The 18,368-nt window shown below is 37.3% G+C and overlaps 1 protein-coding gene across 10 annotated transcripts in view; it reads right to left on the bottom strand.

Annotated features, from left to right (window-relative positions):
* The window catches only part of Kansl1 (KAT8 regulatory NSL complex subunit 1), a 132,313-nt gene that overhangs the window by 38,740 nt on the left and 75,205 nt on the right, over positions 1–18,368 (bottom strand). The window lies entirely within an intron of this gene.

The raw sequence follows: 18,368 nt of genomic DNA, 5'->3' as shown, positions 1-18,368 counted from the left end.
TAGCCAGTATCATAACCTGAATGAAAGCCAATATTATAGAAATTTTACAGATAAAAATCAGAAAGCCATAAATAATTTACATAAATTATAAAATATACTTTAAAAAAATCTCAATTAAGTTTAAAATCTGATTTGCTTGGGTTTTTGATATTGCTGCTGCTGCTCTTTAGAGGCAGGGTCTCATGTATTTCAAGTTGGTCTTAAACTTGCTAGCTATACATCTAAGGATGACCTTGAATTCCTCATCATCCAGCCTATGGCAGAGTTACAGTTGTGTGCTATATTGGGGAAAGGGGTGGACATTTAATTTAAAATTTTTTATTTTATGTGTACAGATGTTTTTATCTGCATATATGTCTACTCATAGTGTGCATGTCTGATATTCATGAAGGCCAGCGAAGGAGTTGAGTTCCCTGTGAGCCACCATTTGAGTGCTGGGAATCAAATCCAAGTCTTCTAAAGAGTATCCAGTGCCCTCAAAACTTCGGTGCCCCCTTACTAGACCCTACAAAATAGTTTTAATTGGAAGCAGAGAGCAGGAATTCAGAAAAGTGAAGTATGATCAAAACTTGAATGATCAGGTATTACAGACTTATTATAAAGTGGTAATACTTATGGCAATGTAAGATGAACAGAAGACCAAAAGAACACAATACAGACTACCAAAATTGATAGGTGGATACATGAATTGTCAGCTCTTTACGTGGACAAAATTAAAATCATGTTTTGTTATGACTTGCTGCCATGATTCTGGGTTGTGAAGTTGCTTTTCTCCTATAGTCAATCTTATAATAAAAATAAGTATTTGAGACTTAGAACAGGTAAGAATTTTCAAGTAAGACACAGAAATACAATCAAAGTTTGAACATACAACAAAAACTTAGTGAACAAAGTTAAACAACACTTATTCATAGAGGATGAATCAAACATACTAAAGATTCAGCATCAAGCTGGACACAGTGGCACATACCTGTAACCCCCATCTAAAAAAACAAAACAAGCAAAACACCCCCACCAAAAAAAAACAAAGATAGGAGGTTACCACAAGACTGAGGGCAGCCTAAGCTGCAAAGTAAGATCCCATCTCTTAAATACAGGAATATTTTTAAAAGGACTAAAGATTAGACCATTGCAGCAGTCCAAGATATACTGGTACAACTGTATTCAAGAGTAATCTGGCTAGGTTAAAAAAAACGTACAAGCCCAATCACAAAGAAATTCTGCTTCTGAGAACACACATACACACACATAGTGAATATTTTGTATGCTTGACTCAACAATCTCTACTAACAAGTGCTTGTCCTTTAACTCTGTTCACTACATTTTTGTTATGTTGAAACTTTGTGTTTCTGTGTCTTATTTGATAATTCTTACCTGTTCTAAGTCTCAAATATTCATATATAATATATATGCTTCTGAGGCGTGCACGAGGAAATAGGTGCATTATGTAATCAAATTCTGCTAATGAAGGCAAATAAATTATAGTTTATTCCTTAAAATTTTTTATAGTAATAAAAATAAAATCAACCAGAGTTCTATATAGACAGGACTAGATCAAGACAATGCTAAATGGAAAATTCACATAAAAGCAAAAATCAGCTGTAAATGTTATCACAGATACACACCATCATTAAAGAAATACGTTAAAAAGAAGAAATTTAACGTAATACTAGTTAGCAATTACAGTATAAACCAATGCCTAATTTCAACAATACAGAATGAGAAAACATGGGGGAAACATGACACACAGGCATGTGCGCGCACACTTACACAGACTATTATTCTTACAGATCAATTAAAATGTATAAAAATATACTTGGAGCTGACATGTAACAGAATCAGGGTCACAGTCACAGTTGGTGGATGAAGAATCCAGGCAGTCTCTTGACAATGATTCTGATCTGAGCTCATAAGCCTCTAAGTCTTCTCAAGAAACTGTTCCAGAACATGAATCACTTTAAACTACCCAAGAGAGACTGCTATAGCCAGTAGCCTTTAAGTTACCAGCCCACTTGGGTGTGGCCTCTTATGCTATAAACGCCAATGTAAAGCACACATTCTCTTTCTCTTCCAGCTGCTGGATTTGGTTCCTGTTCCCCATTCATGCAGAGGACCGTGATCTGTGAGTCTACCCCTGGTGTAGGAGGATATAGATATGAATAATTTGCATTAGTATAAATCTTGATTAATTGATATAAATTTAAGGTCAATTTTGTTATACGTATATGTATTTCTGATCTTGATTAAGGTATTGTGGCTGTGTAGTTCATTGAAAAATGTAATAATTAAGAAATATAGATTGTTAATGGATAATCATCTATAATAGTCAAGTTTGTAGTCATGTTAGATTTTCTAGATATGCATAGATATATTTCAGATGGATAGACATTCTTCATATCTTTCAAAGACTACAGAATATGGCATTTAAAATGTTTTACTAACTTAGGACTTTTCATGACAATGAGGCATATTTGCTCCTGGCAGCACCAATCTACTTCAAGAGAAAGATGGACATCAAAGAGACTCCTTATGGAGTTTGCCAGCCATTTGGGCAAGAAACTGCTCTTGCCTGGACTGGTTCACTGAACATGCAGTACCCGCAAAGAGATGACTGCTAAACTTGCCAAAAGGTGAGATGATCCTTCGGGGTTCCTGCTTCATAGGAGTCTGCGAGACATTCTGCAGGACACACAAAAAAAGTGACTAAACTATCTTTAAAATTTCCTGCTTCATAAAAATCTCTGCTGGATACTATGGGCCTATAGGCTAAAGATGGATGCCCCAAAGGTACAAAAAAACTTTGGATGACTGTCCAGGAAATGAGATGTCTCTGTCATTTCTAGAGTTTTGAAAGTTGCTTATAATGTACTTTCTGTTTAAGTAATATTATTTCCTTCTGGAGTTTTTGGTGGAATTTTAGAATTTATAAATATTGTTTTCCTTAGTTATTATAAAAGATAAAATATAAATATTGTAACTGTAATTCTTACTTGATAACTGTTTTGTTATATGTAATTTTACTATGTTAAAGTTAAAGCCTTCCGTTTTGTTTAAACAGAAAAAGGAAAAATGGTGTAGGAGGTTCTTCTGTCTATGTGTTGCTTTCATTGGTTGAATAAAGAAACTGCCTTGGTCTTTTGATAGGGCAGCACTTAGGTAGGCAGAGTAGACAGAACTGAATGCTGAGAAGAAGGGCAGACAGAGAAAACCCCTGATCTCCTGCCTGGGACAGAAGCTGGTTAGAATCTTGCCAGTAAGCCACAGTTATGTGGCAATACACTGACTAACAAAAATGGTTTAAATTAAGATGTAAAAATTAGCCAATAAAGCCGGGCGATGGTGGCGCACACCTTTAATCTCAGCACTTGGGAGGCAGGCAGTGATTTAATTCATACAATTTCTGTGTGATTATTTCGGGTGTAAACTAGCAGGGCGGCCAGGACCAAAAGCAGGCCCGCTCCTCCTGTTACACACCCCTAAATAAATAACCCTTTATTATACTTAATTCTGAGCTATTGTGGGATTTCTTTTTAGAGTCCATCTTCATCTAGCACCCAATGTGAGCATTCCCTGTGGAAGGACGGTTCACTGGTATCTCCTAGTAGGCTGAGAATTAGTGTAAGTAGGTACTCAGAATGAAATTTTTTCTCTGTCTTTTCTTGTAAAGGTATAGTGAAGAAACAATCTTTTAACTCAATAACTTAAGTGATATCCCTATAAGTGATCCTAATAACTATAATAACTATCCTTTTGGTAATAGAGAAAGCAGAGGAATTTTTTGTAAAGGGCCCACAGGTTGAGTTACCTGGTTGACAGCTCTTATATCTGTCACCATTCTCCATTTACCAGATTTCTTTTTAACAACAAATACAGGAGAATTCCAAGGGCTGGTTGATTCTTCAAGATGATGAGCTAAGAGTACACGTAAATGATATTGTAATTGTGGGTTTGGTAGATACAGGTGTGGACGTGAGTAACACGACTCCAGAATCTTGGCATCCAAATTGGCCTCTTTGAAGAGACACACGTTCAATTCCTAGGAACTGGAACCCTATCTCAAGTGAAACAAAGCACGAGATCAGTTGAATGCATAAGGCCAGAAGGACAGAGAGGAAGGCTGAGGCCATATGTGGGTAAAATCCAGTGAATTAATTTATGGGGTTGTGACCTGCTGCAGCAATGGAATACCCAGATTAACATTCCTGCAATCCCAGAGACTCTGGAAAGGATAATATAAGGTACTATACACAAAAGTCACCAGCCACTCAGGCTGTACAAGAACACAAAGCAACAGCAAACCTTTAGAGGTACAGGTACCAACAGCCCTACATTTAAAATGGTTAACTGAGAAACCAACATGGGTTAAACAGTGGCCTTTAACAGAAGACAAACTGCAGGCTTTAGAACTGCTGGTATAGGAGCAATCAGGCAGGGCCCTGTTGATCCAAGCCACACCTACTTAGCATAAAAAAAAAGCAGTTTTGATCAGAAAAGGATTACAGATACACAATAGGACAGATTCCAACATAAAAACCTCTAAATGGGCCACAGTGTTTAAAAAAATGTATGCAGGCTTGTGAGAAGAGAGTATAGAGAGTCATAAATGGAAATAAATGGTTTAGAAAAAAAAGTAAAGAAACAGATTACAGAGAGTCATAGATTAAAGAAGTAACGATAATAAATATTAAAATAGAGTAAAACCAGTAAGCCATGTAAAAATGGAAAATACAGAGTCTGGATTATGTATACTGTTGTGCTTCCTTTGAATTTTTTGACCATGAAGGAGCTAAATAATCAATATATATATGCACTTTAAAGGTATTATCATGCCTTCAAAATTTGGGTGTAAGGATATGTTGCTTTGGCAAAGAGGTTCTTTTGTTTCCAAAGAGGATGAGAACCTGTGGAATCCTTCCAGACTAATATGGTTTGATGGTCCAAGACACCCGGCGCCCAAATTACTTTGCCCAACAAACAGCAGGAAGCAGTTTGGAGAGAATTACACCCACATTCCCCAATATTGTTTATAAATGTTCGCTTACATTTAAAAGGAGATATGCTTTAGAGACTTTCATTTGTATGGATCTTGGCTTATTGGTACAAATTTAAGATCAATTTTGTTTTATGTATATTTTTGATCTTGATAAGGTATTGTGTTTGTGCAGCTCATTTAAAAATTCAATGTATAATTAAGAAATATAGGTTAATAGAAAATCATCTACAATAGTCAAGCTTCTAATCATGTTAGATTTTCTAGATATATAGAGATAGATAGGAATTTCTCAAATCTTTCAGAGACCTTTAGAATATGGCATTTAAAATGTTTTAAGAAGATAGGACTTTTCATGACATGAGACACATCTGCTCCTGGCAGCACCAATTACTTCAGGAGGAAGATGGCCATTGCAGAGGCTCTTTATGGCATTGCCTAGCCATTTGGAAGAAAATGCTCTTGCCTGAACTGCTTGACGAGACTTGCAGGACCCACAGAGAAATGACTGCTAAATTTGCCTAAAGGTGAGACAATTCTTTGGGGTTCCTGCTTCCTGAAAGAGTCTGCCAGACAGTCTGCAGGACACAACAAAGTTACTGACAAACTGCCAATATAGGCAGGAACTGTCTTTGAAATTTCCTGCTTCATGGAAAAGTTTGCTGGATATTATGGGGCCTGTAGGCTGAAGATAGATGCTCCAACATCAGAGAAGAACTTTGGGTGACTGTCCAGGCAGAGAGATGTTTCTGTCAATTCTAAAGTTTTTGAAGTTGCTTACAATTAACTTCCTGTTTACTTAGGTATTATTATATCCTTCTGGAGTCTTTGATGGAGTTGAGGAATATAGTTTTCCTTAGATATGATAAAAGATAAAGTAGATATAAATATTATAACTAACTCTTGCTTGATACCTATTTTGTTGAATGTAATTTTTCTATGTTAAAGTTAAAACCTTCCTTCTTATTTAAACAGAAAAGGGGAGGTAATGTGGAATTCCCCTCTGTATGCTATGAATACCATTGGTTAATAAAGAACTGTCTTGGGCCTGTGCAGAGTAGAATAGACATAGGTGGGGAAAGCTAAACTGAATGCTGGGAGAAAGGAGGGAGAGTCAGTGAGAAGCCATGGAGTCTCTGACAGAAACAGACACACTGAGACTGCTGGTAGGCCATGGCCTTATGGTGATGCACAGATTAATGGAGATGGATTAAATTAAGATGTAAGAGTTATTCAATAAGAGACTAGAGCTAATGGGTCAAGCAGTGATTTAATTAATAGAGTGGAAACCTCTTGTTTGTTCCCAGCTGCCCAGACTCCTGAAATAACCACACAGAAACTGTATTAATTAGATCACTGCTTGGCCTATTAAGTCTAGCTTCGTTTTGGCTAGCTCTTACGTATTAATTTAACCTATCTCTATTAACTTCTGTACTGCCACAAGGCTGTGGCTTATTCGGTAAAGTTTCAGTGTCTGTCTCCAGCGGCGGGGCTACATGGCTTCACCCTAAAGTTACCTTCTTTCTCCCAACATTCAGTTTAGTTTGCCCCGCCTAGCTCTGTTCTACCCTATCAGGCTAAGCCAGCTTCTTTACTAATCAATGTTATTCACAGCATACAGAGGAGAATCTCACATCCTACAACAAGAGATGAAATTTATTTGCTATCTCTGAGTTTATGTATTTTAACAACAACAACAAAGTTTTTTTTCTTGTATGTTGTCATGCCAGTTAGAGGAAAAAAGCAAAACACTTTAAATATGTTTAAAAACATACTGAAAGATAACAAATTTCAATATAGCCAACTAAAACTAGTTCTGGTTTATAAATAATAATAGGTTTCTTTGTAGTTTACCCGAACTTCTGTTTTAATAGTCCTCACAGATTTAGGAGAGTATTACTATATACCTCTGAGGATATTCTACCAAAACAACATATAATATTTGAGGAAAAAAAGGTCATAAAAACAAGCTCTATAATCAGTCTAAAACTTTATGCTGAAAATACCTATTTCCCTCTGCAAATATAAGATTCATCTTAATGTTAGGTTAATGTGTCCAAATTAAAAAAGTAAAGTATTAGTTTTTGTTTTTAGTTCTTATTCTGAGGTTCCTTTGGTACTTAAAATCATCTTGAATGGTACAGTCAGTGGGAATATTTTGTTAGAAGAACCACTAAGTAATCTTTCAATGTGAGGACCAGGGTTTTTCTGTTTTTCTAAAAAATTATACAGTAGATTCTGAAAACCATCAATGACATCTTTTCTACTGTATCACCACAGTTGAAAATTACCCAAATAAAAAAGCGCTGCCAGGTACTGGTGGCGCATGCCTTTAATCCCAGCACTCGGGAGGCAGAAGCAGGTGGACCTCTGAGTTTGAGGCCGGACTGATCTATAAGAGCTAGTTCTTAGACAGGCTCTAAAGCTACAGAGAAACCCTGTCTCGACAAAACCAAATGCAAAAGCACTAAATTAGGAGGGTCATGAATTTGAAGATAGCTTAGGCTGCCTAATAAACAGCAGCAAGACATCCTCCAACACAAACATATAAATATATTTATCCCTGAGACAGTATGTAGCCTTACTGTCCTGAAACATGCCATACAGATTACGTTGGCCTCTAACTCACAAAGATTCACCTTTTGCTGGTAGGATTAAAATTGAATACATAGCAGCATACCATTTTTAAGACAGAAAGTGCGAAATGATCTGATTTCTGCTAACAGTGAAGTGAGAATTTGCTGTATTATCCCTTTCACTCAATTTATTAGTAGGCCATGAATCTACATAGGATTATTATTATCATCAAAACTATGCACTTTCATAAACCCCATCAATGCCTGCCAGTACTGCCCAAATCTGCAGAATACAAAGTAACATATTTTTTTAAAAGAATATTTATTTATTTATTGTGTATACAATATTCTGTCTGTGTGCATGTCTGCAGGCCAGAAGAGGGGACCAGACCTCTTTAAAGATGGTTGTGAGCTACCATGTGGTTGCCGGGAATTGAACTCAGGACCTTTGGAAGAGCAGGCAATGCTCTTAACCACTGAGCCATCTCTCCAGCCCAAAGTAACATTTTTTTTTTTTTTTGGTTTTTCGAGACAGGGTTTCTCTGTGGCTTTGGAGCCTGTCCTGGAACTAGCTCTGTAGACCAGGCTGGTCTCGAACTCACAGAGATCCGCCTACCTCTGCCTCCCGAGTGCTGGGATTAAAGGCGTGCGCCACCATCGCCCGGCAAAGTAACATATTTTTATCCAAGATAAATTACAGCAAGTTAGGCCGGGCGGTGGTGGCGCACACCTTTAATCCCAGCACTCGGGAGGCAGAGGCAGGCGGATCTTTGTGAGTTCGAGGCCAGCCTGGTCTACAAGAGCTAGTGCCAGGACAGGCTCCAAAGCTACAGAGAAACCCTGTCTCGAAAAACTAAAAAAAAAAAAAAAAAAAAAAAAAAAAAATTACAGCAAGTTACTGATCTAGCTAAAAGTAACAACAAAACCTAAATTCTGCACGACATCACAAACACCTGGCTCTGGTACTACCTCTAATCAAGTCACCTAGTTTTATTCAAGAAGGAAAATTTAGGAAGTACAATAAAGAACTGGGCTGATAAGTTGGCTCAGTGATTAAGGGCACTTGTTGCAAAGGACACAGGTTCAATTCCCAACACCCACATGGTGGGTTCTCTGCCTCCTCAGGCATTAGGCCCGCATGTGGTGCACAGAGACACAAACAGGAAAAATACTCATATACATTAAATAATAAAAACTAAACTAGCTAAATATGTAAATAAAAATAATAATAAAAGAACATGACTGGTTGAATTTTATTTCTCTTCCTTGAGATATAACAAAAAAATTACATTAAAGCAACAATAAATATGCCAGGACTTCAGGGTGATATGTCTGAGTTTGTTTGTTGTTTTAATCCCGTTTACAATCCTGCCTCCAGTTCTTTCTTTATAATCCACCAAAGAAAAACCCGATTAAGAAATCCAAAGTAAGGACTGAAAAGATTGCTCAGGTTAAGAACACTGGCTGTTTCTTCCAAAAGTCTGTACATGACAGGTCACAAATATCTATGAGATTCGATGCCCTCTTCTGGCATGCAAACACATATACAGGTAGAACACTATATCTATAATAAACAATCAATCAAACACTTCTGAGTCTTAATAGAAATCCTAAGTAAAGCTATGTTCAACCAATAATGGCAGGTTAAGTTATTTCAAAGGCTTCCAAGAGTACGAGAAAGAAAGCCTGGAATCTTGTTTAGAATTCATGAAACCAAAAGAAAAAAAGTAAGCAAAACTGAGGCTGTTCCAGAACATGCAAAGAATACAGTTGCCAGTATCCCAGTAAAAGAGTGACTAAAAGGTAAGAGGAAGAAATCTCACAGTTACTAACTCCAGGGGAAGCAAAAACAAGTATATTTAAAAGCAGTGTGAAATACAAAGTAGAATTAAAATAATGTTCAAGCAATGTTTCCACTTTTTACTTTTTATGATTCTAGACCTGTAAATTGACCTTTGGAAATAACAGCAATATCTGCCTCATAGTTATGTTATTCATAAAATGATGAAATCCTACTATCAATGCAGTGTGTATATTAGATAAGAACATGTAATAACGATAACCTTGGCTTCAATTCTTTATCTTAAAAGGTAAAAAAGAGAAAAAGGTGAAAGAATAAGATGAAAGAAATTTCTAACAGACAAATCCAAAAAACAGGGTTCTGTTTTTAAAGATTTATTTATTTTTATTTTATGTTTCTTGGTATTTTGCCCGAATGCATGCCAGTGTGAAGGTGCCAGATTCTCTAGAACTGGAGTTGCAGACAGTTGTGAGCAACCACGTGGGTGGGTGCTGGGAATTGAACCCAGGTGCTTAGGAATAGCAGCCAGTGCTCTTAACCAGTGAACCATCTCCTTAGCTCTGAAACTGATGGTTTTAGTTTACTTACATCTCTGACCTTTTGCTGTTGTTTTCAAGATAGAGTAGCCATGACTGTCCTGGAACTCATTCTGTAGACCAAGCTGGCCTTGAAACTCCCAGAGATCCACCAGCCTCTGACTCTTGAATACTGGAATTAAAGGAGTGCGCCAACACAGCCCAGCATCAACTCTGACTTTCTTAAGCCTTGGTCTTTATAATTTAAAAATTCCACCCTAGATGATAAAACCTAGCTTCAATTAACATTAACCACTTCCTTCCAATTTATAGGCTGAGGAATAAAATATGAGTCAAGAGGAAAGACTAATTTGCCTGGTGTAAAATAACCCTTAAGTAAAAAAAAAAAAATCCAAGACAGAGGAAAGAACGTTTTGGTTTTTTTTTTTCAAATTTTCTCTTAGCTTATCCTCATTTTCCTTTCTACTAAGTTACAGCTTACTAGAGGTGTTTGTAGTAATAGCAAGCCCATTCCATTGGTGTTTTTACAATGCTGACACACCTTTCAAGAATTGTGTTTAACCATATTAACTCTGATGTTAAAATGAGATGTGTGTATGCTGGTAGATTATTCAGCCAAGAAGTTAACACATTTTCAATTCTCTCAACCCTCACTACCATTAGCAAATATTTAAATAACTATCATTTAGGAGCAGTGATTTTAGGAGGTAAGAATGTAAGAATCCTATTGTTAGGTTGTTAAGATTTTTTTTGAGTAGTAGAGGACAGGTAATAGCATGGAATGTTAGAATTATGACACCAGATTTATATGAGAATCTACAAAGATTCCTCTATGTTATTTATTATCCAAAGTATCAACTGAAACCTGCATGGTGGATAGAGTGGAGCGGACTATATTTTAAGGGAAATGCATGATATGTCAAGGGTCTTAGAGCTGGGGTGGTGGGAACTTTATATTCAAATAAGACATAGAACACTTAGGCAAAATTAGACCACACAGAGACATATGCATGTTTAAGCTTTGTGAAGCAATGTCAAGTAGTCTGTTCGTTTTGACCTCTGTGCAAACATGCAAGAAAGCAACATTTTTGCTTGATGAATTGAAAAAAGTTAAAAAAAAAATGGCCATCTGCTATGTTTCATAGAAATGCTGCTATAACCATTTTAGAAACAGCAATTTCTTCTAAAGAACAAACACTTATCAAAAGAAACCTTAACAAAGTTTTGTTACATGACCAAAAATGCTCCCACATAAAAAATCTAACCAAGGATGATCTGAGATAGAAGGTTAACTTGTTCTTGCCTACAGGAAAGCATATACATCACATGTATGCTTGGTGCCCAAAGAAGCCAGAAGAGGATGTCAAATCCCTTGGAACTGAAGTTACAGACAGTTGTGAACTATCACGTGGGTGCTAGAAATTGAACACAGATGGTCTGTAAAAGCGGCCAGTGCTCTTTTAACTGCAGAACCATCTTCTCCAGGCCTACCCTCACATTTTAAAACTCCTACAGAAAAAAATCTCCAAGTTAAGATTCCTATTTACATAGCTCCTGTTATTTGCTTGTACCTGAGTGTTCTTTTGGCCTCCACAAATGTTAATCTTTTTCTCAAATGACTGCAAGTTTTAGAAGCTTTGGGGTGGGATTAAGACGAAGATGCTTAAACTGTGTAGCCCAAGTTGTACTCAAACTTGAGAGGCAATCCTGCCTCAGTTTCCCAAGTACTTTGATTACAGGTGTAAATGAGCCAGCACTCCCAACTAGAAGTCATTATAAAGACAAGATCCCAATCATTTTACCTGCAAAGCTCTTAATGATTACAATAAAACAGCAGCCGATTCATTCAGATCTGAACATACTCAGTTTAAAAACCATTTTTGTTCTAAAAAATTGACTCATTTTTATGTCTTATCCGCTGAAGTAATATGAACAAGAAACCCTATACAAGGTCTCCAACCCAAGTTTCTCATTCAGGAGCTCTGAGGCAAGGTCAAATAATTTCTATTAGTTTCTTAAATGATGAACCAGAGACATGTTTAAATTAATGACTCAACTTAGCCAGATAAGGGTCAACCATGAGACTCCTTAACAATATCAACAATTTAATTAATAGAGGATGAGAGCAAGGCTAGACAAAAAAGACAGATTAAGCAAACAAGTCCAATTCCTAATATTAAAAGGAGAATCACTGCTCTAAATACAGAAATATTTCTAGACTAAATTTCTTGCCCAATTTAAGAATTCTAGGCTGGGCGGTGGTGGCGCACGCCTTTAATCCCAGCACTCAGGAGGCAGAGGCAGGTGGATCTCTATGAGTTCGAGGCCGGCCTGGTCTACAAGAGCTAGTGCCAGGACAGGCTCCAAAGCTATAGAGAAACCCTGTCTCAGAAAAAAAAAAAGAATTCTACATGCTCTCAAAATTTATGTATCAATTTCCAAGGCCGAATTACTCATTCTACACGCTACATAAACCAGTGGTTCTCAACCTTCCTAATGCTGTGACCTTTTATTACAGTTCATGCTGTGATGAACACCCCAAACCATAAAATTATTTCGCTGCTACTTCATAACTGTAATTTTGCTACTATTATGAATTGTAATGCAAATAACCTGATATGCAGGATATCTGATATATGACCCCTAAAGGAGTTGCAATCCTCAAGTTGAGAACTGCTGACATAGACAGTAAGGGTTCCAAAATGGCTGCAAAGCATGCTATGGGCTCATTATTATATGATTAACAAATGTTTGACACCAGCCTCAATATTTCTACTGACTAGGCCTTTTCTTCTTCCTATTCTTCTCTCCCCCATCCCCTGAAACAGGGTTTCTCTGTATAACAGCCCTTGCTGACCTGGAATTCACTCTGTAGACCATGCTGACCTCCAACTCTCAGAGATCCACTTGCCTCTGCCTCCCAAGTGCTGGAATTACAACAATTGCACTACAGTGACAAATATTCAGAATTCCTTATTTCTAAAGAAGAGAGGAGGAAGGAACAAGGAAAATGTGCCGTGTGTGTGTGTGTGTGTGTGTGTGTGTGTGTGTGTGTGTGAACAGCTAAAGCGAGAAAGAGTCTTACCAATCACTCAAACATAGCACTCTCAGAGCTGTTCACAGGAAAAAAAAAAAGGAGGTGAGGCATCCTAATAGAAATAATATTTGGAAACTTGGGCTTGCAGTTATTGAAAAAAAAAAAAACAATTTTAGAGACCCTATATCAATCTATTTGAAATCAAAGAATTAAAGCACTTTTTACATAGGATCTTAGTGTTTTCTATTTTGGTTAAAGCACCATAATTTTCTAAAATAATCTACACCACACAGTTTCACACAACATAGAGGGCAGCCTACCAGGGAGGTTTGGATGATATCCATAGCTATGCTTAAAGGTCTAAATGAAGGTGCCCTTTGTCTTGCTCTTTCAGCAAGAATCCATGGTAAGTAGCTTCATTGTTTCTGGGCTTATAACAAAGCAGTGTGTTCCAGTACAGCACTGTACAGAAAAGAGCTGCTCACTTAATGGAGGCAAGGAAAGAGCCAGGGTAGAGAAGAGGGCCAGGACAAGGTTACTTCTCCAAGGACATGGCCTCTATGTGGCTCTTCCTCTTAAAATTTCACCACCACCAGTTGAGGACCCTTCAACACATGTGCCTGTGGGAGAATTATCTTTTCTCTTCTTCCTCAATATTAAGTAATCAGTCTAGGACCTCACATTTTAAACAAGTCTTAAAGTCCCCATTTTTTGTTTTGAGAAAGGATCTTTATAAGTTACTTTGGCAGCCCTTGAATTTGCAATCTCCTGCCAGAGCTTCCTAACTAGGATGATAGGCCCCAACCAAGGCAGGGCAGCAAGTATGTGACATTTCATACTTAAACTCTAAAAAGTGACATATGCATCATCTTTCTTCTATGTTTTTGGTATTTGAGAAGGGATTTTGTTATAATGCCAAAGATGGCCTCAATTTCCTTGCCTCTGCCTCCTGAGTGCTGGCTCATATCAGTATATAGCACGGGCTACAAATATTTCTCCTGAAAAAATAAAAACATGAAAGAAACAGTACTTAAAATAACAGAGTTGAAGCAAAATAACTAACTGGAATGAGTTTAGAAGGCATGATTATATACAATTCAGAACATGTTTCCTTCTCCCTACATTAAGTCTATTCCTTCCTTATTAAAATGAGGGTACTACCCTACTTCAAAGTGTTGTTATACCAGGCAGTGGCGGCACACACCTTTAATCCCAGTACTCGGGAGGCAGAGGCAGCTGGATCTCTGTGAATTTGAAGCCAGCCTGGCTGGTCTACAAGAGCTAGTTCCAGGACAGGTCCAAAGCTACAGAGAAACCATGTTTCGAAAACAAAAAAACCAACCAAATAAACAAGCAAAAAAAACCCAAAGTGTTGTTACACTGACTTATTATTTAATGTCTCTAGTATAATGAAAAGTAGATGCATTATACTTAAGTGTGAGCACAATCTCTAGATTTTATGTGCAGGTATGCACATACATGATTGTGGGTGACAGTGGAGGTCAGAAAGTGTCTGATCCACTGTAGCTGCAGTTACAGGCAGTTTTGAGTTGCACGATGGGAGTGCTGGAAATCAAATTATAGTCCTGTCCAAAAGCAGCAAGAGTTCCTAACTGCTGAGTCATGTCTCCAGCCCTTATCTCTAGATTTGAGGGGAAATAAGTTACTGTTTTAATGCATTACATTGGTGAAGATGATGTTCAACAACAATAGCAATTGCACTCAGGGCATTACATATGTACTTCTCAAATACACTGAATTCTGCTTGGAAATACTAGCAAGACCAAAGATGGAATCATAAATTTTTTGTTTTACTAATTTTAGTAATTTCTGTTCCAGAATAATAAACTCTAATTTCCTGGCCCCTATATAAACGTTAAAATATTTTTAGCAAAAGAAATTAAAAAAAAAAACAAACAAAAAACATGTATGGGGTTTGGAGCGACAGCTTGTTCTGGCAAAGGACCTGGGTTCAATCCCCAGCTTCCACATGGCAGTTGAAAACCATCTGGCTCCATCCAAGCTCCAGGGGATCCACTGCCCTCTTCTGATCTCCAGGAGCATCAGACATACAAGTGGTGCTCAGACAAACATTCAATCAAACAGAGCATGGTAACACAACAGAGATAAACAAGTTCAGAATGTGGGGAGCAGTATAGGGTAAATGACCTATTTTAATAAGTGGATGAGAAGGGGATTATTAGTGATTAAATAAGGTTTAAAGGACATAATAGAAAAAGATAGTGTGTTTAGGACATTTTCTAGACCCTGATCTGAATAAATTTACTTTCACATACACACAAATGTATATGTAAATACATATAACAAAGAACAATAGCTGAATGCTGGCCATTTATTACAATATGTAATGAAATAATTTTAGTAGAAAGAGTGTAATTTCAACCAAACGAACCACCATCCCTTTAGAATACAGGCTAGCATATATACAGGAAGAATAAAATAAAATGCATAAAATATGTATTTAAAAACAATACTGCAATGAGGGCTAAAGAAAATAAACGAAACATCGACTATATATTGATAACTATTGACACTTCCTAATGAGTTTCTGAAAGTCCAATTGTCTCTTTCTATACTTATGAACCTATAAATGTCTATACAACTAGGTCATATGACTACAATTGGCTGGGCGATTATTTGCATTGCTTTGCTTCATTTTAAAATAGAATACTTCTTTAAAGATGCCAGACCTGAGAGAGAAGACAGTGGTAGTGCCCATCTGCAATGCAAACACCTGGATGGCCTAATCGGGACTTTCATGAGTTTAAGATCAGTCTAGGCTACATACCAAATACTAAGTCAGACAGGGCTACAAAAATAAGACCTTGTTTCAAAACAACAGGTGAGATGTGTCATGCACCTATATGCATCCATGCACATGCACACACAAGAAATGAAAATGTTTAAAAAAAAAAAAGTACCGGATCCTGTACCTTCTTGCTAATTTTCTGACAGTTCTCTTGACAGACTGGACATTAGAATGGACATTTGAACATTTCTTCCTGCTCTATCTTCACCTATTACTGTTACCTGTTACTGTTGCCTATTACTGAATTATTTAGCTATTTTCACCCTATGTCCCTCTTTTTTTTTTTAAATGCATGTCAGACTGGGCATGGCAGTACAGTGCCTATAACCCCAGTACTCAGAAGACAGGGCAGGTGGAAATCTAAGAGTTTCTGGCCAGCCATCAAAAACATGTCTCATATCCTTGATGACACTGTAATTCCACAATTAGATGATGGCTCTTTACTTTTTCGTCCTCAAATTCTGAACTTTGAGGAACAATGTCTTATTTTTTTTAATATCACTGGAAGACCAGCACTTTAAACTGCAAAGATAATAAATAAATATGCTACATGAATCAAAGTGCCACAGAGGTTGTGACCATATAAAGAACAGATTGCAAACAAGGCATAATTCCTAATATAAGATAAAGCATAACTAAAAAAAGATATAAAACACATTATATACTTAAAACTTCAGGACTGTTTACAGTAGTGCTACTTTACCAATTATAAAACCAACAGAGGTCAAGAATATAGCACAGCTGGCAAATACTCCCTGATCAAACCGAGAATCTAGTTTCAGATCCCCAAGCACTCATGAAAAGCTGGGCATGGTGGTATATGAACTCATTGGCTATCCGTCCTTCACAAATCAGTGAGTTAGAGAATCAGGAAGAAACCCTGTTTCGAAAAACAAGGGTAAGTAAGACAGGGTGGTCTATCAGCACTCAAGGAGACTGACTGCTGCCTGTGAATTCAAGGTCAGTCAGGTCATTAGCAAATTTCAGGCCAGCCACGGCTACAAAGGGACACCCGGCATCTCCAAAACAAGTAAACAAAACACTAAATAAATAATATAATAGAGATTTGGGAAGACTCCTAATGTAAACCTATACCCTCTATATATCCGAACTGCCACACTTATAAAAACGAGTATAAATAAAATACATGAGCCAAAAATAAAAAGGGGGAGGATAGCAGACATTCCATTAGAATATTAACAGTCCACTGACTTGATTGTGTGACAAAAAACTGAAATGCATTAGCTTCTGCTCTTAACTAAAATATAACACGTAGGTGATCAGATAGTCCAAGAATAAATTTACCAGGATTACATAGTCCGGCAGATAAAAACCAATGGGAATTGTGGTGAACAGGCAAGAAGAACATGACACCACAATCATCTGACCACCTCATCTCACACAAGCCATCCTAATTACCTCTGGAATGATAAAAAGGTTCCAGTACCCAGCTTGAGGCTGATGTACTTTCTAGAGTGTAAAGGATTCTGGCTGGCTGAGGAGCACAATGCAGAGCTGGGTTACTACTAGTCTTAAGGAACAATAGCCTCTTTTGTAATAGAGCTTAGCAAAGTTTTCAAAAAATCTGGCATGCTTGCACATACATGAAGGCCAGGGAATAAACTTTAGGGAGTCATTTCTCTATTTTTATTATAGGATCCAGGGATGAAACTCAGGTTGAATCCTTGTGTAGTGGTATCTGCCTTAAATCCTAGCATATTGGGAGGCAGAGGCAGAAGGACCTTTGTGAGCTTGAGGCTAGCTAGAATTCCGCAACAAAATTCTGTCCCCAAATAAAATAAAATTCAATCGATCAGACCTACACAGCAAGCTTTTCTTTCCCCCCTCCTGAACCCATTTGCCATCCCAGGGTTAATTTTTTTTCTTAAAGCTTTTATTCCTTGCAACATGATTTACTTGAGGCACATTCTATTTTACCCAAATTCAATCTTCACAAAAGAAGTATCATGGAAAGTGTCGTATAGTACCACATGCTTACAGCTCAGCACTTGGGAACCTGAGTTTCAGGACAACCTTATGCATAGGAAGACCATTTCAATAAACCATCATGCAGAGTAAAACAAAAGAAGGAAAGAATTTGTTAAATGCAATCTTTTAAGGACCACTGGTGAATGGCACACAAAGCTCAACAGACACCTAAGATGTATTAGTGACTGAACCAAAAGAACAATGAAACTCTACTTCCAAACCAGTTATCACTACAATTATACTTCTTTCATGCCACTGTTTTTATGAGTACTTTACCGAGTAAATGAAAATGTACCTGTATACTCAAAAACAAAACTTATGAGAAAGATGTTACAAAGAGGGACAATACTGTGACAAAGGAATAAACTATGAAGTAACTGGATAACCAGGAGGTGGTGGCACACACCTTTAATCCCAGCACTCAGGAGGATGAAGTAGGCAGATCTTTGCGTTCAAGGCCAGCCTGCTCTACTGTGAGTGCTAGGACAGCCAGGGCTACACAGAGAAACTCTGTCTCGAAAAACCAAAAGAAATCAAAAACAAAACAAAAAACACCAGAAAAAAACCACATCATGCACTGCTGTGGTAGGTTTGTCATAGATATACTAA

Source organism: Microtus pennsylvanicus, chromosome 11 (assembly GCF_037038515.1).
Source record: "Microtus pennsylvanicus isolate mMicPen1 chromosome 11, mMicPen1.hap1, whole genome shotgun sequence".
In the NCBI taxonomy this organism is placed as follows: Eukaryota; Metazoa; Chordata; class Mammalia; order Rodentia; family Cricetidae; genus Microtus; species Microtus pennsylvanicus.
The sequence above is the reverse complement of the archived record's forward strand: the minus strand, read 5'-3'. Positions and strand labels throughout refer to the sequence as shown.